We start from the raw sequence: 23,225 nt of genomic DNA, 5'->3' as shown, positions 1-23,225 counted from the left end.
TGTACCTCGGTACACGTGACAATGAACTAAACTCAATTTTAAAATTCCTGCCAAATACATACCATCGCGATTCTCTTTAGTTATAAACTCTTGATTTTACACAGTCCCTTAAAAAGCCCCATCCACCCTGGGGCGGCACGGTGCCGCAGCTGGTTGAGCTGCTGCAACACGGCGCCAGAGACCCAGGTTCGATCCTGACCTCAGGTGCTGCTGTCTATGTTGAGTTTGCACGTTCTGCCTGTGATCGCGCGATTTTCCGCCGGGTGTTCTGATATCCTCCCACATCACAAAAGACGTGCGGGCTTGCAGGATAATTGGTCTCTGTAAAATTGCCCCCTAGTGTGCAGGGAGTGGATGGGAAAGTGGGATGAACTGGAATGAGCGTGAACTAGTGATCGAAGGTGGGCGTGGATCTCAGTGGGCTGGGTCTCACTGTCTGTAAGGCAGCAACTCCAATTCAGCACCACACCAAATTATTTTAGATTATTTCTAGTTGCCACCTTATTCATCACGTCCTGACCCCGCGAAAGGTCATTCGCCTGAGAAAAGATGACTTTCAGTCCGTCAAAAGTATTGGTGAGATCAAAGAAATAAGTTTGAGATGATAGTGAGAACAGAATTTGTTTACATTTAAAAAAAAAATTATTCTATGGATGTACGGAAACGTAATTATTTCTTCTATGTAAAGCTCTTTGGTTTCAACGCGAGTTGATTAAAACGTGCTATATAAAAAAATAAAAAATAAAATTTAAAAAAGATTCAATGGCAACTTACAAACGGATAGTGGACAAGGGAAGGGAATGGGATCAAGCAGCCAAGAACATTTTTAAAGAGTCAACATTGGTACAATGGTATAAGATTGTTAGGGCAGCACAGTGGTGGCGGTAGAGTTGCTGCCTTACAGACCCGGGTTCGATCCTGACCAGGGGTGCTGTCTTCCAGGAGCTTGTATGTTCTCCCTGTGACCACGTGGGTTTTCTCCGGGTGCTCCGGTTTCCTCCCACACTCCATAGACGTGCAGGTTTGTCGGTTAATTGGCTTGGGTAAAATTGTAAAATGTCCCTCGTGTGTAGGCGAGTGTACGGGTGATCGCTGGTTGGTGTGGTCACGGTGGGCCAAAGAGCCTGTTTCCGCGCTGTATCTCTAAAGTCTAAAGTCTCCAATGGCCCTGTCTCCTTCTGGGATTGTCAATGTGAAACACTGCAGCAGTTTACAAATGTATTCACTGAAGACAAATCTCAAACGACTTTCATTGACTGTGGAGCACTTGGTACTGAAAGCATGAAGGTGGTTGTAGCGTCTTCAGAGGAGATGAGGAGGATGTTGGGAGGGAAATAATTCAACAAGACCAGAAGGCCACAAGAGCAAAGGAAAAGTGAGAAGAACCACTTAAGATTATTTAAGGGCCTGTCCCACTTGGGTGTAATTTGCGTGTCATTTACGCTACGTCATTTACGTGTCATGACACACGATGCGCGCGTCGTGAAGCGCACGTGATGCGCGCATGGCACGTGCTGATGTAGGCAGTGACGCGCAAATTACGCCCAAATGGGACAGGCCCTTTAGATTCCTACGCTTATATATAGAGTCCTTGATGTCTATAGACACAGAGCTAGTAGAGGGAGCCAGTTAAAGGAGGCATCTACACGTATGGTCAAAAGGGAAAGATGCAGAGGAGATCTTTGAAGGTGGACAAAAATGCTGGAGAAAGTCAGCGGGCGAGGCAGCATCTATGGAGCGAAGGAATAGGTGAAGTTTCGGGTCGAGACTCTTCTTCTGTCTGAAGAAGGGTCTCGACCTGAAACTTCACCCATTCCTTTGCTCCATAGATGCTGCCTCACCCGCTGAGTTTCTCCAGCGTTTTTGTCTCCCTTTGATTTTTCCAGCATCTGCAGTTATTTCTAAAACGCCTGGACATCTTTGAGGTTACCAAGATTAAAGGTTCAATGGTGCCATATTTGTCACATATGCAACTTCACAGTGAAATTGTTTTTTGCATATATTACACATGCTGGCACCGCCATTTTTGGCCCCAATATTCAATGTCCAAAGTGTGGTCGCCCCTCGCTCTCGATGTACTTTGCTACTATCCAAGTGGAAGAGCTTCCAACATGCATAGAACATAGAACTAAGCAGCACAGGAACAGGCCATTCGGCCCACAACGCCTGTGCAGGACATGAGGGCAAGTTAAACTGAACTCCTCTGCCTGCAGGTGATCCATATCCCTCTATTCCCTGCACATCCATGTGCCCATCCAAAAGCCTCTTGAATGCCACAATCATGTCTGCCTCCCCCACCATCTGTCCCAGTGGGGTCCAGGCAGGGCAGTACTCTCCATATCGCCAACTTGGACAATTTTACATGTCATCAAGCCAATTAATCAAACCAATTAACCTACAAACCTGTACGTCACTGGAGTGTGGGAGGAAACCGAAAATCTCGGAGAAAACCCACGCAGGTCACGGGGAGAACGTACAAACTCCGTACAGACGGCACCCGTAGTCGGGATCGAACCCGGGTCTCCGGCGCTGCATTTTGCTGTAAGGCAGCGACTCTACCACTGCACCACCGCGACTCTCTGTGTAAAGAAACTTGCCCCGTACATCTTCTTTACACCTGAGGGCAAATCCTTCCTCTAGTCTTTGACATGGGCAGAAAGCCCAGTTAGGGGTCGTTGAATGCGACGGGCCTGGGCCAGGCAGCTGAGCGGGGCAGAACGAGACAAGGGGATGGGGTTTAGATGTCGACGGGAGAGGGAAGTTGCTGCCTCTCAAATAGATATAATCAAACCATGCCAAATTCTGCTTCATATACCGCAGTTTCAGCTGCGGGGGGGGAGTGGGGGGGGGGGGGGGTGGGGGGGGGGGGGGGGGGGGGGGGGGGGGGGGGGGGGGGGGGGGGGGGGGGGGGGGGGGGGGGTGGTGGGCGGCGGTAGCTGGGAAGGTTGAGGAGCAAATTATTGAGAGTGGACCAATTTGCAGTGCCGACTGTTATCCTGGAGCTTCTATTTATGATGTTAACAGTCTATTCCTGCCTTTCTGTGTGCTCGACAGCCCTCAATCAGACCGCAGCCTCCTCATTCACAGAGCAGGCGCTAAGTACTTCCTCCGTCAAAAAAACCCCCCAAAACTTTATCTATCCATTACAAACTAAAGCACTTTGAGGCATCCCGGGGTGGCGAGGGTTGTTACAGCGGTACAAGTCACCCTCTCTTTCTTTCGCAGATTTGATAATTGACAGCAAAACTGACGATCTACAAAAAAAAAAGCAGTGACAAAAATAAATTATTCGGCTGATAATGGAAAAGTGATTGCAAGCAATTATCCAGCAATCAGAAAATGGGCCTCGGTTTTGAATGTGTCTCCCATCTCCTTCAAAAAGGGGTGACGGTTATACAGCCCAACACTTGTATAATAGTTGATGATCATTACGAAAGCTCAGTGCCTGATCTAAGTGTCTTTGCAACAGACTATGATTGGCAGTCCCATTAACATGACACTTAATATTAAAGTGATGAAAGCCCTTAAGTGCACTTAGCTGAAAGGACATGACAATTACTCTTATTTTTTCACAAATTTGATTCCAGATTATTACTCAGGATTGTTTTTTTTTATAATCTCTGCGCTCTCTATCCTCCCTCCCGCTCCGCCCTATTTTTTTATTTTTACGCATTTCGTACAAAAACAGAACCAATTGGTTTGGGGGTGTTTCCTCCCCCCCTTAATCAAACTTGGTCTCAGATTGCAGGACAGCGAGGAGGATTAAAACTCGGGTAAGATCAGGCTCGATTGGTTTTGTATGGAGCTCACCCTCTCGACGTCTGTGCAAAGGGTGGCACGGAGGCGCAACCGATAGAGTTGCTGCCTTACGGCGCCAGAGACCCGGGTTTGATCCCGACCACGGGCGCTGTCTGTACGGAGTTTGCACGTTCTCCCCGTGACCATGCAGGTTTTCTCCGGGATCTTTGGTTTCCGCCCACACTCCAAAGACTTGCGTCTTTGTAGGTAAATTGGCTTGGTAAATGTAAAAATTGGCCCTCGTGTATGTAGGATAGTGTTAATATCGCAGTCGCTGCCTCGAAAAGGCTGGCAGTATCATCAAAGACCCACACCATCCTGGCCACACACTCATCTCCCTGCTACCTTCAGGTAGAAGGTACAGGAGCCTGAAGACTGCAACGACCAGGTTCAGGAATAGCTACTTCCCCACAGCCATCAGGCTATTAAACCTGGCTCGGACAAAACTCTGATTATTAATAACCCATTATCTGTTATTTGCACTTTATCAGTTTATTTATTCATGTGTGTATATATTTATATTACGGTATATGGACACACTGATCTGTTTTGTAGTAAATGCCTACTATGTTCTGTGTGCTGAAGCAAAGCAAGAATTTCATTGTCCTATCAGGAACACATGACAATAAACTCACTTGAACTTGAATATGCGGGGATCATTGGTTGGCGAGGACCCGGTGGGCTGCAGGGCCTGTTTCCGCGCTGTATCTCTAAACTAAACCAAACTTTTAGGCATTCAAACTGGTCCTTCCATCAACACTGACCACATCAGACAGTGTATTGTAACATTACATTTTATCAGCTGAATGCACAACCATCTGAACCACTTCAACATCACCCCCCCTCACCCTACAGTCCTGACCCCATTACTTTGTGATCCTCTATCTATTCATTCACCACCAGACACAGATGCCTCAATCTCCATTCTTCATATTCCCTCCCCACTCTATTCTCCATGCTCAGTAGATTTCTTGCTACCCATCTATAGTGTGAATTTAGATTTAATTTAGATTCGAATTAAAGTAATTTAGATTAGATTAAAGTGCGCTGCAACGGACTTTCTGACTTACAGCGCCAGAGACCTGAGTTCGATCCTGACTACGGGTGCTGACTGTAGGGGTGAGGCGAGGATCGAACCTGGGTCTCTGGCGCTGTGAGGCAGTACCTCTACCAGCTATGCCACTGTGCCACCCAGGCAAAACTATTCGACACAACTTTCAGATCCTTCTTAATTCCCCCTCATGCAGTCCCTTGATCTACACAGTAATTGTCCTCTCTCTATAATGTTGGGTTTGAGAACCAAACTGTGTTCTGCCTCGGAATATAATTGAGTTAGATAATAAATAAATGAATTACTATAAAAATACGCATTGTTATCATTGACTATAATCCATGCTAATTGCCACTAGCTTGCAATGTAGACATTTGTATGACTCCTCTTTGAACGATTTCATTAACTGCAAGCGAAAGCTAAATTATCCTATATCGTCTGACAATAACCTAATTAAACCACAAGAAAGATATTCACATTCCATAGAGACTGAAGAAAGGTCTCGACCCAAAGCAGTACCTATCCAATTTCTCTAGATATGCTACCTGACCCGTTGAGTTACTAGAAACATAGAAACATAGAACATAGGTGCAGGAGGAGGCCATTCGGCCCTTCGAACCAGCACTGCCATTCATTGTGATCATGGCTGATCGTCCCCTATCAATAACCCATGCCTGCCTTCTCCCCACATCCCTTGACTCCACTAGCCCCTAGTGACTTGGCCTCCACTGCCCTCTGTGGCAGGCAATTCCATAAATTCACAACTCTCTGGGTGAAATTTTTTTTTCTCACCTCAGTCTTAAATGACCTCCCCTTTATTCTAAGACTGTGTCCCCTGGTTCTGGACTTTCCCAACATTGGGAACATTTTTCCTGCATCTATCTTGTCCAGTCCTTTTATAATTTTATATGTTTCTATAAGACCTCCCCCTCATCCTTCTAAACTCCAGTGAATACAAGCCTAGTCTTTTCAATCTTTCCTCATATGACATATTCCTCATCCCACCATCCCAGGGATCAATCTTGTGAACCTACGCTGCACTGCCTCAATCACAAGGATGTCCTTCCTCAAAATAGGAGACCAAAACTGTACACAATACTCCAGCACTTGGTTTTTTTGGCATAAACCAGCATCAGCAGTTTCCTTTTACTGCATTTTTATCACATTCCATACTCGGGATTATAGACCATTCCAGTGTAAAGAAAATTCAAACTGCCAACCTGTATTTAAATTCTACTAGATTCAACCACAACTTATTTCTTAAATGTTTTTTCTTTAAATTCGGTTTGCACTTAAATGCCCTGAATGCAAGCAGCCTTGTTATTAGCTCACAAGGTTGTGTAGTGATTACACAGAAAGCCCGCAAGGAGTTTTATTAACCTGGTGTTCAGTGCAGGCTGCTTACGCTTCTGAAAAAGAAAATGAAATTGGGCAGGCATCACCAACAATGAAGAAAATCATTTCTCGTTCCAAAAGCTCCAAGGGTACCTGAGCAATCACGCAGTAAACTAACTGTGCTTTCTTTACATGAAGAATTTATCAACGTACAAAACAAATTGTTCTACCGGCCGGTTAATTTCACTCGGGGGAAATATCTCTGAATCATGATTGTTTGCAAATGATTGATTGTAAATAAATATATTTATAATTATCTAATACTGGGAAGATTAGACTTCAGAATTGCAGCTGAATTCTGCGGCGGCGTGGAAGTTCAATGAAACCAGAGGAGCTGGTGATCGACTAACGAAGGTTGGTGCGTTGTTTAGGGTCTGTAAGCTTCAGGACTGCAATGTCTCAAAAACATTCAACGCCCAATGAGAAGCCAATTAGTGCACTGTTCAGTGGGAGTGGTGATGTGAGAGGTGCAGGGGAGATGCATTGAAATTCAGGTGGGGCTTTAATACAATAATTCAATAAAACATTCCGAGCTCCGGGGAATGGAGGAGGGAAAATTCAGCGGAGGCAACTGAAGATTGCGAGCATGCTTCGAAGGATGAGGAGTGAGGGATGTAAGGAAGGATTTTCAGCTCCAAGCACTGTCAGGGACAATGGATTAGACTGCAGTTCAATGCTAAACTTTCTAGGCACCGACTGCTATAAATGACTGCCAAGTCCACCCATTCTATTAGTGTCAGATCCGCTTTCCACGACAGAGCTTCTAGTTTCATCTCCCTTACTCCAAAGGACATTATTCTATCCTGAAGCAAGGAACTGCAGATGCTGCTTTAGACTTTATTCAGAGCGTGACTTCTATTCTTCTGTCCCGCGACCATCTGATGCACTACAAATAAACTGCTGAAGTCATGCAGTGGGTTGAGCAGGAACTGTAGCAAATCCAACACGTCAACTAATTCTTTCTCCCTACAGATGCTGCTCCACCCGCTGAGGTCCTCCAGCTGTTTGTTTTTGTTGTTGAGTTTCCAGCACCTGTCGTCCACCTCAGGCTCCATCTCATGGGCAACTTTCTGGACCTACTCAAACCCACCAGCAGGTTCCCAGAGAATCGCCCACTCCAGACAGAGTCAACAATGTCGAAACCGGCATCTGCAGTTCTTTGGATTTTGGATTACTCCACCGCAAAATCTCCTCAAGTATGAAGAAGTGGATAGAGTTGCTGCCTCACAGCACCAGAGACCCGGGTTCGATCCCGGGTGAACGGAGTTCGTACCTTTTACCCGTGACCTGCGTGGGTTTTCTCCGGGTGCACTGGTCTCCTCCCACACTCCAAATACGTACAGGTTTGTAGGTATATTAGCTTAGTATAATGGTTTATTACTTTCTCTATTTCTTTTCTTTAATAAAAAACCGTTAAAGATTGAAACTATGTAAGAATTCTGTAACCAGTTTATTGTTTATTACTATTGGCACACATGCTTTTAATAAAAAATTTAAAAAAAAATAAAAAATTGTAAATTGTCCCCTGTAGGATATTGGAAGTGTGCGGGGATCGCTGGTCGGCATGGACTCAGTGGGCTGAAGGGCCTGTTCCCACACTGTATCTCTAAACTAAACTAAACTCTCTCCGACGAGAGTCCTGCAAATCTGAAGGAGGGTCCCGACCTGAAACGTCCCCATACTTTTCCTCCAGAGATGTTGCCTGACCCACTGAGTTACTCCAGCACTTTGTGTCTATCTTCAACATTTTAACAAACTGCGTTTTGCAGCAGAAGGTTGTCGCCCAAGGTCAGATTGATCAGCTTTGGTCAAAAGCTGCATTGAATAAACTCCAATTCTTGCATGATTTCAACATATTATTATAGATTCGATTCATTTTGTGACACAAACTAGATTTACTTTATGTGGCATTGACTCTGGTTGCAGCTTCTTGAAGATTTAATAGAGACCCAATCAGGATAATTCAATATTAACAATCGATCTGATAAAGATAAATTATTTCCTCTGACAGGGGACCCATGAACAGGAGGAACTAACATTAAAATAAGAGTACAGTAGCTGCGTGTGTAAGCTTAAAGGGCCTGTCCCACTTTGGTGTAATTTGCGTGTAATTTACGCAACATAATTTACACGCCATGACACACGACGCGCCCGTCATGCCGCTCGCGTGAAGCGCGCATGGTGCAGATTAGGCGCGCAAGGTGCGTGGTGACGTAGGCAGTGATGCACGTGGTGCCCCGGGATTTTTGGATGTACAAAATCTTGCAAATATGCGCAAATAACTCCTAAGTGGGACAGGCCCTTAAGACTTTAGACTTGTATCCACCTATCGCTCACCAGGTCTTGTCCTGCTCCCAGCTTTCAGTCTTCCAGCTCCCCCCTACCCCCCCCCCCCCCCCACCCAACACAACCAGTTGAACGGTGGCACAGCGGTAGAGTTGATGCCTTACAGCGTCGGACACATGGGTTCGATCCCAACTATGGGTGCTGTCTGTATGGAGTTTATACGCTCTCCCCGTGAACGTGTGGGTTATTCTACAAGATCTTCGGTTTCCTCCTACACTCCAAAGACGTACAGGTTTGTAGATTAATTGGCTTGGGTTTTGTATACTTCCTATAAGTGTATATTGTCCCCAGTGTATGTAGGCTTGTGTTAATGTGCAGGGATCGCTGGTCGCTGTATCTCTAAACTAAAACTACTTCTGACCCTAAGTTGGAAGTTTAGCACTCCTGCATTATCTCAGAGTGATACAGCATGGAATCAGGCCCTTCGGCCCAACTTACCCACACCGACCAACTTGCCCCATTTACACTAGTCCCACCTGTCTGCATTTGACTCTTATCCCTCCAAACGTCTCCTATCCATGAACCTGTCCAAATGTTTCTTAAACAAGAGTACCTGTCTCAACTGCCTCCTCTGGCAGTCTGTTCCATACTCCTACCACCCTTTGTGTAAAAAAGTTGCCCCTCAGGCTCCTATTAAATATTTCCCATCCTCACCTTAAACCTACTGTATGCCCGCTAGTTCTTGAGGATCAACACAAAATGCTGGAGTAACTCAGCGGGACAGGCAGCATTTCTGGAATGAAGGAATGGGTGACGGTTCGGGTCGGGACCCTTCTTCAGACTGATGTTTCTCCTCTAGTTCTTGATTACCCTACTCTAGATAAAAGGCTCTGCACCTACTAAAATACATTCAAATAAACATGAATTAGCTCACAAATGGCTCTGATTTAAAGCACAACCATTAAATTGCCCGTCGTTAGTGTATTCCCATCATTGAGATGATTAGATTTAGTTCTCCTTGACCTACATTAAAGTGGCAGAGGGGCACAGTTGTAATGTGCAACCTGATTGATTGGCATTTACTGACATTCCCATTACTGTGACAGCAACTGTACATAATTGGCAGAATTTTCAAAGCATTTTCGTATTAAAGGTAAGTTTGAAAAGAGGAGAAAAAAATGCATTTTTTGGTAAAATAACGTCGTTGACTCATTGCCGTCCGGCTCATTGTTCACCGACAGCACGAAAAAATATCACACACAAAATGGCTGTCTGCGGTACAATTGTAAAGTTCAGAATGTACAGTTATATTTAAGCCATTCTAATTGAAGTGTGTGTGTGTGTGTTGTGTGTGTGTGTGTGTGTTGTGTGTGTGTGTGTGTGTGTGTGTGTGTGTGTGTGTGTGTGTGTGTTTGTATGTGTGTGTGTGTGTGTGTGTGTGTGTGTGTGTGTGTGTGTGTGTATGTGTGTGTGTGTGTGTGTTTGTATGTGTGTGTGTGTGTGTGTGTGTGTGCGTGTGAGTGTGTGTGTGTGTGTGTGTGTGTGTGCGTGCGTGCGTGTGTGTGTGTGTGTGTGTGTGTGTGTGTGTGTGTGTGTGTGTGTGTGTGTAGGTGTGTGGTGTGTGTGCGTGCGTGTGTGTGTGTGTGGTGGGGAGATCTGAAATGCTGAAATTCATCAAGACTCCAGCGAGATTTGGATTTAAACAAAAATGGTCGTCTCAAGGAGCAGCAAAGGAAAAACGATCAGAATTGGAAATATAAATGATCAGGTCATTGTGGGAGTGTATTGCACACAGATTAATGTTGTGGTTGCTGCCTTATGATCATTTCATTAGCTGCAATGTCACACATGGGGCTGTACAAACTTAAGTCACTATTATAAGCTAAGAGTTAATTTTTATCAGAATGCTGCCTTAACTGGGCATTAGTTATAAGGAGAACTAGAACAAATGGGGATTGTTTTCTCAAGAATGCCTTGAGTTTAGGTTTATTGTCACTTGTACCGAGGTGCAGTGAAAGGCTTTTGTTGCATGGTGACCAGTCAGTGGAAAAGCAAGTCTGAAGAAGGGTCCCAACCCGAAACGTCACCCATTCCTTCTCTCCAAAGATGCTGCCTGTCCCGCTGAGTTACTCCAGCTTTTTGTGTCTATCCTCGCCAATGCATTAGGCTGAGGGAGATCTGATAGAATTATATACATTGATGTGAGGCATCGAGATGGTAGACAGTCAGAACACTTTTCCCAGGGTGGAAATGCCACAGACTAGAGGGCATGCATAGCCTTGAGGTGAGAGGGCAAAGTTTAAAGGAGATTGAGGGGGGGGGCAAAATTTTTGTTTTACACAGAGAGTAGTAGGTACCTGGAGTCAAGTCCGTTTTATTCTTCACGTGCACATAAAGTGCAGTGAAATGAATTTGCCAGCAGTGGTACAATAAAAAAGAACAGACAATACGCAATAAAAATTTAACACAAACACCCACCACAGCATTCATCACTGTGGTGGAAGGCACAATGTTTGGCCAGTCCTCCTCCATTTTCCCCCGTGGTCGGGACCACAACCCTCCGCAGTCGCCGCTGCAGGCATCCAGACAAGGTATGCGCTGCCAGGGATGGTGGTAGAGACAGATACAATAGTGCCGTTTAAGAAGCTTTTCGATAGGTACACGGATTTGCAGGGGATGAAGGATTATGGATCCTGTTCAGGCAGAGGAGATTAGTTTATCTTAGCGCAGTGTTTGGCGTGGACATTGTGACCTGTGGCTGTGCTGTACTCTTTCTATGTCTTTGTTTGAGGCTACGGTGGGAACCGTAAGGCCATTCTGGAAGTCAATGCCAAAGATGGACCCAATGCACACGTCCAACTACCAGCGTTGCCAACAGCCCCTTCCATTTGAGCAATATACAACGCGCTACCCTGCTTGGATATTCATTCAACCTGTTGATTAACCTTTTAGTTTTTTGTTTTTTTTCAGAGATACGGTGTGGAAACAGGCCCTTCAGCCCATCGAGTCCGCGCCGCCAAAACGCCTATCCTACACAAGGGGCAATTTCAGAAGCCAATGAGCCTACCAGCCTGGAGTGTGAAAATGGTTCGGGAGATCCTACACATGAGCCACGGGCAACTTCTCAGCAGCCATGATCGAACCTACGAGGAGGGGGGAGGTGTAGGGAGAGGGAGAGGGGGAGGGGGAGGGGGAAAAGGGGAGAGGGAGAGGGAGAGGGAGAGGGAGAGGGAGCGGAGACAGAATAGATAAGAGGGAGAGGGAGAGAGGGAGAGGGAGAGGCAGAGTTATGCATTCTTGTACTCTTACAAGGTTGCTACCAAATGACTTTCAATGATAAACTTCTGGACAAATGCAAGAAAGCAGCTATGACATATAATACACAATAAACTGTATTACAAATAGATAATAAACAAGTTATGCATTCTTGTACTCTTACATGGGTATGACCGCACTTAAAACACTAAAAAAAAATTAGCAAAATGGCACCGCTTAAAAATACTGATTTCCTCAGCAAAATACTGATTTTCAGGTACTAGAATATGGAAATGCTCCGACAAAATTTGGCAGCTGTGAATATATCGCGATATTGGCAAACTACTAAAAAACATTAAAATCCAGGAGCTAAGGCGGGCCCCTGGACCCCACCCGTAATGCCTTCGCTGCTTGCACTCCGTCAACCCGCTTACTCAGAGTAAGGTTTTTCATATTCAAATGTTGGCAGATATTCATATCTCTCAAATCCCTCTCCCCTGACTCTCAGTCTGAAGAAGGGTCTCGACCCGAAACGTCACTCATTCCTTCTATCCACAGATGCTGCCCGTCCCGCTGAGTTGCTCCAGCATTTTGTGTCTATCATCGCTTTCCACTTAGATCCTTAAAAGGAATTACTTTTAATGAATATTTCACAATCCAATTTTTTTTCATAATCATCTTCTCATAATAAGCTGTATTTATTGCTGTCTTAGAGAGATGCTTGCAAGGAGCATTTAAATAATGTAACGCTTGTCTACGGTACAGCAATAGTCATCCATTCTTTGGAGAGTAACCATGAATAATTAATTGCACAGTATCCAACTGAAATTTCTGTAATCAAATCGGTGTTTGAAACTATCAAAATTTGCCATTGGATATTAATTAATGAAATGATCTGTAAATATTGCAGATGTAATTGGCAATTGAATAATCATTAATCGTCACCTCCTATGTGACTCCACGCATAGGAAAGCTGTAAGCCGGCATCTGTGACTTATCATCTGATTTATTTGAACAGAGGGCAATTAAAACCCATCGGATAAAGCAAATGACTGCTTCTGATGCAGAAGTAATTGGATAAAATGGCCTGCCTTCCTGCATTTGTTCCTTGAGAAAAATATCCCTGGAAATACTCAACAGGTCAAGCAGTATCTACGTGGAGAGAGATAGTTCGTGTTTCGCGTCAATTGCCTGCCTATCGATTGTTTTGTGAACATCTCGCAACTGAGTGGCACTTCATTTCATTTTGTTTTGTTCAGCGATACATTGTGGAAATAGCCCCTTCGGCTCACCAAGTTTGCACTGCCCAGCGATCCCCACACACTAACGGTATCCTACACACACCAGGGACATTTTTATTTACAATTTTACCAGGCAAATTAACTTACAAACCTGTACGCCTTTGGAGTGTTGGAAGAAACAGGAGCACCTGGAGAAAACGCACGCAGTCACGGGGAGAACGTGCAAACTCTGTGGTCAGGATTGAACCCGGGTCTCTGGCGCTGTAAGGCAGCAACTCTACCGCTGCGCCACCATGCCGCCCTGAGATGCCCGTCCAATCCTTCCCTCCACCATAGCCGCATAGTATCGCTGTAACATCTCCAGCCTACATTCTGATCCAGTTCAACGGCCATTATCATTTGATATCATCATTTGAAGGCATACCAATTTGAGGAAGGACATTCTTGCTATTGCGGGAGTGCAGCATAGGTTTACAAGGTTAATTCCCGGGATGGCGGGACTGTCATATGCTGAGAGAATGGAGCAGCTGGGCTTGTACACTCTGGAGTTTAGAAGGATGAGAGTGGATCTTATTGAAACATATAAGATTGTTAAGGGTTTAGACACGCTAGAGGCAGGAAACATGTTCCTGATGTTGGGGAAGTCCAGAACCAGGGGCCACAGTTTAAGAATAAGGGGTAAGCCATTTAGAACGGAGACGAGGAAACACTCTTTCACACAGAGAGTTGTGAGTCTGTGGAATTCTCTGCCTCAGAGGGCGGTCGAGGCCGGTTCTCTGGATACTTTCAAGAGAGAGCGAGATAGGGCTCTTAAAGATTGTGGAGTCAGGGGATATGGGGAGAAGGCAGGAACGGGGTACTGATTGGGGATGATCAGCCATGATCACATTGAATGGCGGTGCTGGCTCGAAGGGCCGAATGGCCTCCTCCTGCACCTACTGTCTATTGTCAATAACAGCGATGTCTTGGTTTTGGTTGCACTAAGGACCTTGGCCTTTTATTTTGCACTAACCCAGTAAGCCTGGATCGCCGCCGTGGCGAGCAGAAGATGGGACTATTCGGAGAACGATGGTCTTGGTATGGTCTGCTATTGGCCCCGTAGCAGAAGTGTCCATGTCGTGGGGCTGGAAACTGGAAGTATCCTGAGCTAAATCTGCTACCACCATCATCTAGCGCAACAAGCGATGGCTCCCACTGATTGTCACCGGAAGCTTGCGTCCTTTTCAGGACGGACGATGACAGCGAGGTCAACATTTGTAATAAGATGGACTCGAAAAGAAGAAGAAGATGGCCTGCTGTTTGGTTTTACTGGGTTTGTAGGCACAGCAAAGCATTTGACTGTACCTAGGCACCTGTGGCAATAAACCATCATGGAATCATTGCATTCATTGAATATATTTCTTCAAATTATTAAAATCTCAGTTGTACATTGTGTTATGAATACTGCACTGACAAACCTGCTCAAGAAGGAACTGCAGATGCTGGAAAAATCGAAGGTAGATAAAAATGCTGGAGAAACTCAGCGGGTGAGGCAGCATCTATGGAGCGATGTTTCGGGTCGAGACCCTTCTTCAGACTGACAGACTTGTTTTGTTGCTACAAGTCAGATTTTCATTGTTCTGTTCTCGGGGGGGGGGAGGAGGGAGGGGTCGAGAACTGATGGGGAAGGGAAAGGGGGGACATTGGGGCAAAAAAAAGGGGGGCACTTTGTAACATTGTTGTCACCTGGTAGGTGGCGACACTTTGTATGCCTTGTTATTTAAAACAAAGTATCTCACTGTGGCTTGTCACATGTAACAATAAAAGTATCTAATCTAATCTACATATGACAATTAAATGCCCTTGCCTCTCGACACTCCCAGTTGCTCATCTAACTTCCTCGCTTTTAAACCATCCGAAAAAAAGTTGCTCACCAAGTGCTAGAGTAACTCAATGGGTCAGGCAGCATCTCTGGAGAACAAGGATAGATTACATTTTGGGATGGGACCCTGCTACATGGCTGGGACCAGAAGCTGTTCCATCACTCAGCAAATGCCCTGTTTTAGGCAGGTCCACAGGGGGGTTCATTTTGCCCCCAGGGTTCAGCTACCTGTAGCTCAGCATTGAATCTTGCTTTGCTAGGCACTCGTGTTATGCTTTGGGATACTGAAGGTACAGAATAATTTCTAGAAGGCTCAAGAAGGAACTGCAGATGCTGGAAAATCGAAGGTAGACAAAAATGCTGGAGAAACTCAGCGGGTGCGACAGCATTTATGGAGCCAAGGAAATAGGCAACGTTTCTGGCCGAAACCCTTCTTCAGTCTACCTTCGATTTTCCAGCATCTGCAGTTCCTTCTTGAACATTTTATCTACTCCACTGCGATATCTCCTCAAGGTATGCCTACTTTGAAGGACACGGTCTGAAGAAGGGTTTCGCCCCAAAACGTTGCCTATTTCCTTCGCTCCATAGATGCTGCCGCACCCGCTGAGTTTCTCTAATTTCTAGAAGGCTCCCGCACAAGTTGACTCCGTGGACTTGGATGTCCTGAAGTTCTGTATGGTGTTTAAACATTGATTCAGGCTGCACCTTTGCCTCATGAAAAGAAACTGCTTCGACCTAATCTATCGATAATGATTCCTAATTGATGACTTAAGTCACCGGCGGACTTTGTCGTACCTTGCTATTGTGTCTTTCCTCCTGACTCATTGATTATCTAATTACGTTCTCTTTCCTCATTGACTATGTAATTATCGTCCCTTACTGCATGGATTGTGTCATTTGCTGGCATTATGCAGGAGAGATGAACCATGCAATTGGATTTCCACAGTGAATTGTACTGAATGTATTGGCTGGGAAAGAGAGTTAACCTCATCGCTGCAGCTGGGGTTGAACATTTTGGTTAAAGGCTCTATTTATTCCACAGGTTGCCATTGCCAGTTCCCTCTAGAGGCACCTGACCTAATCTATCACCTACCCATGTCCTCCAGAGATGCTACCTGATGCGTTGAGTTACTCCATCACTTTGTGCCTCTTTTTATATCTCCAACTTCGACAGAGCCATGGATCACAGTGGCGCAGTGGTAGACAATAGACAATAGGTGCAGGGGTAGGCCATTCGGCCCTTCGAGCCAGCACCGCTATTCAATGTGATCATGGCTGATCATCCCCAATCAGTACCCTGTTCCTGCCTTCTCTCCATATCCCCTGACTGCTATTTTTAAGAGCCCTATCTAGCTCTCTCTTGAAAGCATCCAGAGAACCTGCCTCAATCGCCCTCTGAGGTAGAGTTGCTGCCTCACAGCGCCTGAGATCCGGGTTCAATCCTGACTATGGGTGCCGTCCATATGGAGCTAGTGACCTTTCCCCCTCAGTTCTTGCCTCCCGACCGCCCCCGTGACAGCATGGGTTTTTTTCAGGTGCTCCAGTTTCCTCCCACACTCCAAAGACGTACAGGTTTGCAGGTTAATTGGCTTCAGTAAGATTGTAAATTGTCCCTAGTATGTGCAGGATAATTTAAGAGTGTGGGGATCGCTGGTCGGCACGGACTCGGTGGGCCAAAGGGCCTGTTTCTGTGCTGTATCTCTAAACTAAAAATTAAAAATAGACTCTACATGAAAGCAACATGGAAGTAGGCCTTTGGCTCACTAGATCCATGCCGACCATCAATCACCCGTTCAGACCGGCCCCATGTTATCCCACTTTTGTATTCACACCCTACGCACTAAAGAGAATTTACAGAGGGCAACAAACCTACAAACCCGCACGTCCTTGAGACAAGAGAGGAATCTGGAACAATCTGAGAGCATCCACATGATCACAGAGAGAATGTGAAATGCCACAGAGACTACAGCCGTGTTGCGTGCTAACCAGTCAGCAGAAAGACAACACGTGATTACAATCGAGCCATTTACAGTGTACAGATACATGATAAGGGAATATCGTTTAGTGCAAGGTAAAGCCAGCAAAGTCCGCTCAAGGATAGTCTGAGGGTCATCAATGAGGTAGATAGTAGTTCAGGACTGCTCTCATGTTGTGGTAGGATGATTCAGTTGCCTGATAACAGCTGGGAAGAAACTGTCCCTGAATCTGGAGGTGTGCGTTTTCACACTTCTACTCAGTACCTTTTGCCCGATGGGAGAGGGGAGAAGAGGGAGTGGCTGGGGTGCGACTTGTCCTTTGTCCTGCTGGCCTTGCCAAGGCAGCGTGAGGTGTAAATGAGTGTCGAGAGACAAGAGTGGATAATTGTCATATGTGCTTAAGTCTGAGGCATGCTTTATGAGCCCAAAACTAATGCCCCTGTCCCACGGTACAAGTTAATTCCAAGAGCTCTCCCGAGTTTAAAAAACAAACAAACTCGTGGTAAGCACGGAGAATGAACGTAGCGGGTAAGTCAGAGCTCGGGGACGTCTCTTAGCGGCTCGTTACGCTAACGGCAGGTACTCGGGAAGACTCGCTAACGGCAGGTAAGCACGGGAAGACTCATGAAGATGTTTCAACATGTTGAAAAATGTCCACGAGAGCCCCGAGTACCAACGAGCGGCCATTACCGTAAATCTCCGAGTCCGAATCAGGGCAAACTCGGGAGAACTCTTGGAATGAACTCGTACCGTGGGACAGGGCCATTAGTCTGTTGTTAGTTCCAGAGGCAATTAAGTGCGAACCATATTACTGTGAGACTGCATACGTCCTTCTCTTCAAAATATCAGTGCATCCGATGGGTATTAATGATTTATGTTTTATGGGTTTTTACTGTTACTGACTAGAGCTTTAGGATTCTATACTTTGCTTACAATTACTTCGGTTAAAAAGTGCACAACAGCCAGGGAGAGTGTTGAACTCTTGTAACATTTACACTGCAATAACTGTGATATATTGCATGGCAATTTACCACACTCTCTGCCCTCGAAACTAAACACCAGAGAGTGCCCTGGCAAACATTCGGCTTTCCCTCTCGACCGATCCTGCCTGGCCTCCGCAGATGCTGCCTGACCCATTGAATTTCACCAGCACTTTGTTTTTTAGCTCAAGATTCCCGCATCTGCAGTCTCTAGTTTATTTTAGAGATACAGTGCGGAAACACCGAGACCGCACCGACCAGCGATCCCCGCACACTAACGCTACCCTACACACACGAGGGACAATTTACACTTATACCAAGCCAATTAGCCTGCAAACCTGTACGTCTTTGGAGTGTGGGAGGAAACTAAAGAAAACACACGCAGCTCATGGGGAGAACGTACAAACTAGGTACAGACAGCACCCGTGGTCGGGATCGAACCCGGGTCTCCAGTGCTGCAAGCGCTGTAAGGCAGCAACTCTACCGCTGCGCCACCCGCTGTCTTGTATCTTGGTTATATTGTGAGGTGTGCATCAACCTCCCAGCCACAACCCTGCTTTTTAATTTCTTATTTTAAAAATTATTCAGAAATAAAAAGATAAACAAAACAAAAGCTGTGTCCAATCTCTTAATACAAATGTTAATTATGCAATATAAATGGAACAATCTCAATATTCAATATATATTGAATTCTACACATGCAATAGTGTCATAGTCAGTAATGTTCGGATCTATCTTTAAAAAACCATCATTGCCGCTCATGTCAGTCCCGGCTGGGGTAATATCTCTTCCCTTGTTTGAGGGGTGACCCCCATCGGACTCTGACCCCCCTCCCCCCCCCCCCCACCACCCCCGGCGGTTGCAGGAGGTTGCCGGAGGTTGCAGGTAGTGGAAGCAGGTAGGGAGACTGACAAAAAGCTCCGGGAACCGCACGGAAACCTTGGGTGGGCACAAAGTCTCCAGAGGTTTCCGTTCAAGTTTCCTAAGTGGGACAGGGGCATAAACATAGAAACATAGACATTAGGTGCAGGAGTAGGCCATTCGGCCCTTCGAGCCTGCACCGCCATTCAATATGATCATGGCTGATCATCCAACTCAGTATCCCGTACCTGCCTTCTCTCCATACCCCCTGATCCCCTTGGCCACAAGGGCCACATCTAACTCCCTCTTAAATATAGCCAATGAACTGGCCTCAACTACCCTCTGTGGCAGAGAGTTCCAGAGATTCACCACTCTCTGTGTGAAAAAAGTTCTCCTCATCTCGGTTTTAAAGGATTTCCCCCTTATCCTTAAGCTGTGACCCCTTGTCCTGGACTTCCCCAACATCGGGAACAATCTTCCTGCATCTAGCCTGTCCAACCCCTTAAGACAGGGACAGGGGCATTAGAGATAGCTCTTAGGGCTAACGTGATCAAGGGATATGGGGAGAAAGCAGGAACAGGGGACTGACTCTGGATGATCAGGCATGATCATATTGAATGGTGGTGCTGGCTCGAAGGGCCGAATGGTATACTCCTGCACCTATTTTCTACGTTTCTATGTTCTATGTTCTCTAATGTCAAACTCATCAAAACCCCTCCTAAACATGATGTAGCTGAAGTGGCAGTCAAACTCATAACCTTCTGACTCGGGAGCAAACAAGTGTTAACACTAAGCCACAGCAGTAATGAAAAATCGTGGAGCTTGAAACATTCCTGGATCAAATTGAGCAAATTCACCCAGAGATCATTCAACATTGATTTTCCAATGAAAAGCTAGACAGCTTTTTAAAAAATCTAATTTAATCATAAATTTGTTGAAAATGCAATTTTATTGACACCATGACATTTCCCTATTTAGTATGTCTACCACTGCTACACACATTTCCTATTTAATTACTTTAATATTTATTTGCGTGCCTCTGTATTTTTAATGTAATCCTGGCTGGCATTCAGAACACATCAGCTAGTCTGAGAATCGAAGCAGTCAGATAATTTAAAATGTAATTAAAATATTGACAGAGAGATATGCCTGAAAATTAATATTATTTTTTCCATGCAAGGTGCTGACTTGGTAAATGGCATTGAGAAAATGCTTCAGTTTGAATGAATCTGGCTTCAGCAGTTCAGCAAAGCAAGCACAGAATAGATAGTTGGGACGGGGTAACTCTCTGCTTCACTGGTCCAAGTGAGAACCGAGAGAGCCCCTGTGAGTGATGACATGCTAATCAACAGTTCAATCCCGCACCCAAGTCTAGCATCTGCAGATGCTGCAAACCTGAAACAAAGAACAGAAAATGCAGAAAGCATTCAGCCGATAAGTGATGAGCTCATAAGCGGGTAGGAGCAGAGGATCCATTCGGCCCATCAAGTCTACTCCACTGGCTGATCTATCTCTCCCTCCTAGCCCCCTTCAACTGCCTTCTCCCATAACCCCTGACACCCGTCCTAATCAAGAACCTAATCTGTACTAATCTAGATCTGGCAGCATCCTTGCAAAGTGAAATAAACTTTGTATTGCCAAGACGTGCTGTCTATTGTAGGCACCTTCTGCAAATATGAACCATCCTGCCACAACTGGAGAGCCGTGCTGAACTACTTTCTACCTCATTGGTGACTCTTGGATTATCTTTGATCAGACTATCCTGGCTTTATCTTGTTATTAACTTTGTCAAGTCAAGTCAAGTCAAGTGAGTTTATCTGTCTTTCCGCTGACTGGTTAGCACACAACAGAGGCTTTTCACTGTACCTCGGTACACGGGACAGTAAACTAAACAGAACTGAACTGATCCGGACTGATATGTTTAAATACTATATGTGGATAAGTAGGCAACCCACTTTCTCACCCACTCCCTCCACCAAGTTCTAATCTGTTACACTGATGTTAATCACGTCGGCACAGTAGCGCAGCGGTAGAGTTGCTGCCTTGCAGCGCCAGAGACCCGGGTTCGATCCCGACTACGGGTGCTGTCTGTATGGAGTTTGTACGCTCTCCCCGTGACCACACAGGTTTTCTCCGAGATCCTCGGTATCCCCCCACACTCCGAAGACATTTGTAGGTTAATTGGCTCGGTATAAGGGTAAATTGTCCCCAGTGTGTGTAGGATAGTGTTAACGTGCCGCGATCGCTGGGCAGCGCGGACACGGTGGGCTGAAGGGGACTGCTTCCGCGCTGTGTCTCTAAAACTAAACTGAATGCCACACCCAGCCTCTAAGAAGCGTCCGGGTCCGTGGGAGTGAGTTCCCTCGTCATGCTGCGATCCTGCTAATTGCAATCACTTTCAGCCTCTGAAGAGTTTCCAACATTTCGAGCTGGATTTCGTGAGCACAAGAAGATCAGGAAGCTTCTTCAAACAACGTCATCTCCCAGAGAGCCCTCAACCAGCTGACACTTGGCCGAAAGAGGTAACAGTCTTTATGCAAGTTTGTTCTTTTACAACAAACGCAACATAAATATCAGCTGCACTGTGGTGCAGCGGTAGAGCTGCTGCTTTACAGCACCAGGGACCAGGGTTCGATCCTGACCACAGGTGCAGCCCGTAAGGAGTTTGCACGTTCCTCCCCGTGATCTGCATGGGTTTTCCCCTAAATATTCGGTTTCCTCCCACACTCCAAAGACGTACCGGTTTGTAGGTTAGTTGGCTGTAGGTTAATAAATCTAAATTGTCCCTGGTGTGTGTTGGGTAGTGTTAGTGTGCGGGGATCGCTGGTCGGGATGGACTCGGTGGGCTGAAGGGCCTGGTTCCGCGCTGTGTCTCTAAACTAAACTAAACTAAGATGCACAAGGCATGTAAAGGATTTTGAATGTAAATTCTTAAAAGCTTAAAATGGAGCAGTTAACGGTGACTGAATACAGTGAGAAAAATAGCTCATTGATAGAAAATACGAACATTGAATTCTCCATTTTTAGATAACAAACCATCCAACTCTCCCCCATTTTACCCCCTCTTCCTGTGCCTCACCTAATGCACGCACATTCCTCGCGCAATCCTGCCCCTCCTTTCTCTTTCTCCACTCCCCTCTCAACTATATTCCCTCCTCCAGCTTCACATTTCATGCCTCCTCTCCTAATCTTGCAGCCTTTTGCCTTTTCACTTCCGGCCTTTGTCCAAACATCTGCTAACCATACCCCCGACACCTGTATCTACCTATCACCCGCCCTGCTTTGTTCTTTAGCGCTCAGAGATACAGCGTGGATACTGGTGGCTCAGCCCACCGAGTCCGCGCCAAGCAACTATCACCTGCGCACTAGTTCTACCTTCTCCCAGTTTGGCATCCGACACCCCGGGGACAATTTACAAAAGCCGATTAAGCTACAAAACCTGTTCGTCATTGGAGTGTGGGAGGAAGCCGGAGTGCCCGGAGAAAGCCCACGCGGTCACAGGGAAAACGCACAAACTCTGTACAGACGGCACCCGTCGTCAGGATCGAACCAGATTCTCTAGCGCTGTAAGGCAGCAACTCTACCGCAGCGCCACCGTGCCGCCTTTGCACCCTCTATCCCAGCTCTCTTCCAGCTTTCTCCCCCTACCACAAAGAATCTGACGTGAAACACCACCTATCCATGTCTTCCAAAGTTTTTGCCTGACCCGCTGAGTTACTCCAGCACTTTGTGTCTTTTCTTGGTAAACCAACATTGTTGGTTCCTATATTCTTCTTCTTACTTTTTAATGACAGACCTAAGGTCCAGATAAAAGACAAGACATTACATAGAATAAATTGCAAGCCAAGGTACACTAAATTACTCACAAAAGCACAATACATAGTTTAAGATCAAGAATACAAATATCAGTGTCCTACAAGGAGACAATGTCCTACCAATGTCACCACAGCTGGGATTGGTAGCGTGTGGTGCTAACCCTTACGTTTGAAAAGGCCACGATGATTTCATTTGCAGTAGCTATTTTGCGCAAGCCACCATCAACCTGATGGCTGGGGGAATGGCCACCGAATGGCCTCAAATTCATGAGGCGGGTTTCTCCCCACCCCCACCCGCTCCCCTCGCCCACCATGAAAGTTCAGGCACCGTCGCTCAGAGCTACGGGAACGCAGGGAGAAAATCCAACAGAGATACACACAACAAAAATAATCCCATTGTACAGTCTGCACCTTATCGATCAGAGCTGGAGTCAGCTGAACTGTCAAACCTAAATTCCAGGAGCAATTGATTTTCCTGTTAGGTTAAACACAAGTACTCCAGCAAACATCTAGCCCTTCAAACAAGAAATGCACCTCCAGGTAGCAATTTCCTTTCCACTTACCTTAATGGGTGCAATTAATTTAAGTACAATCTGCCTGTAAGAAATTTCAGTGTACAGCTATATTTTCAACAAACCTTTCAAATCATCACAGTCTGTCAGTGGGAGTTAAGAGGCTTCGATTGGCGAGGGCAGGTTTACCTGAC

The 23,225-nt window shown here is 45.8% G+C and overlaps 1 protein-coding gene across 1 annotated transcript in view; it reads right to left on the bottom strand.

Annotated features, from left to right (window-relative positions):
* plxna4 (plexin A4) overlaps positions 1-23,225 on the bottom strand; it is a 485,825-nt gene that overhangs the window by 127,886 nt on the left and 334,714 nt on the right.

This window comes from Leucoraja erinacea, chromosome 22, assembly GCF_028641065.1.
Source record: "Leucoraja erinacea ecotype New England chromosome 22, Leri_hhj_1, whole genome shotgun sequence".
NCBI classification, from domain to species: domain Eukaryota; kingdom Metazoa; phylum Chordata; class Chondrichthyes; order Rajiformes; family Rajidae; genus Leucoraja; species Leucoraja erinaceus.
Note: the sequence above shows the minus strand (reverse complement) of the source record. Positions and strands in the feature narration are given on the sequence as shown.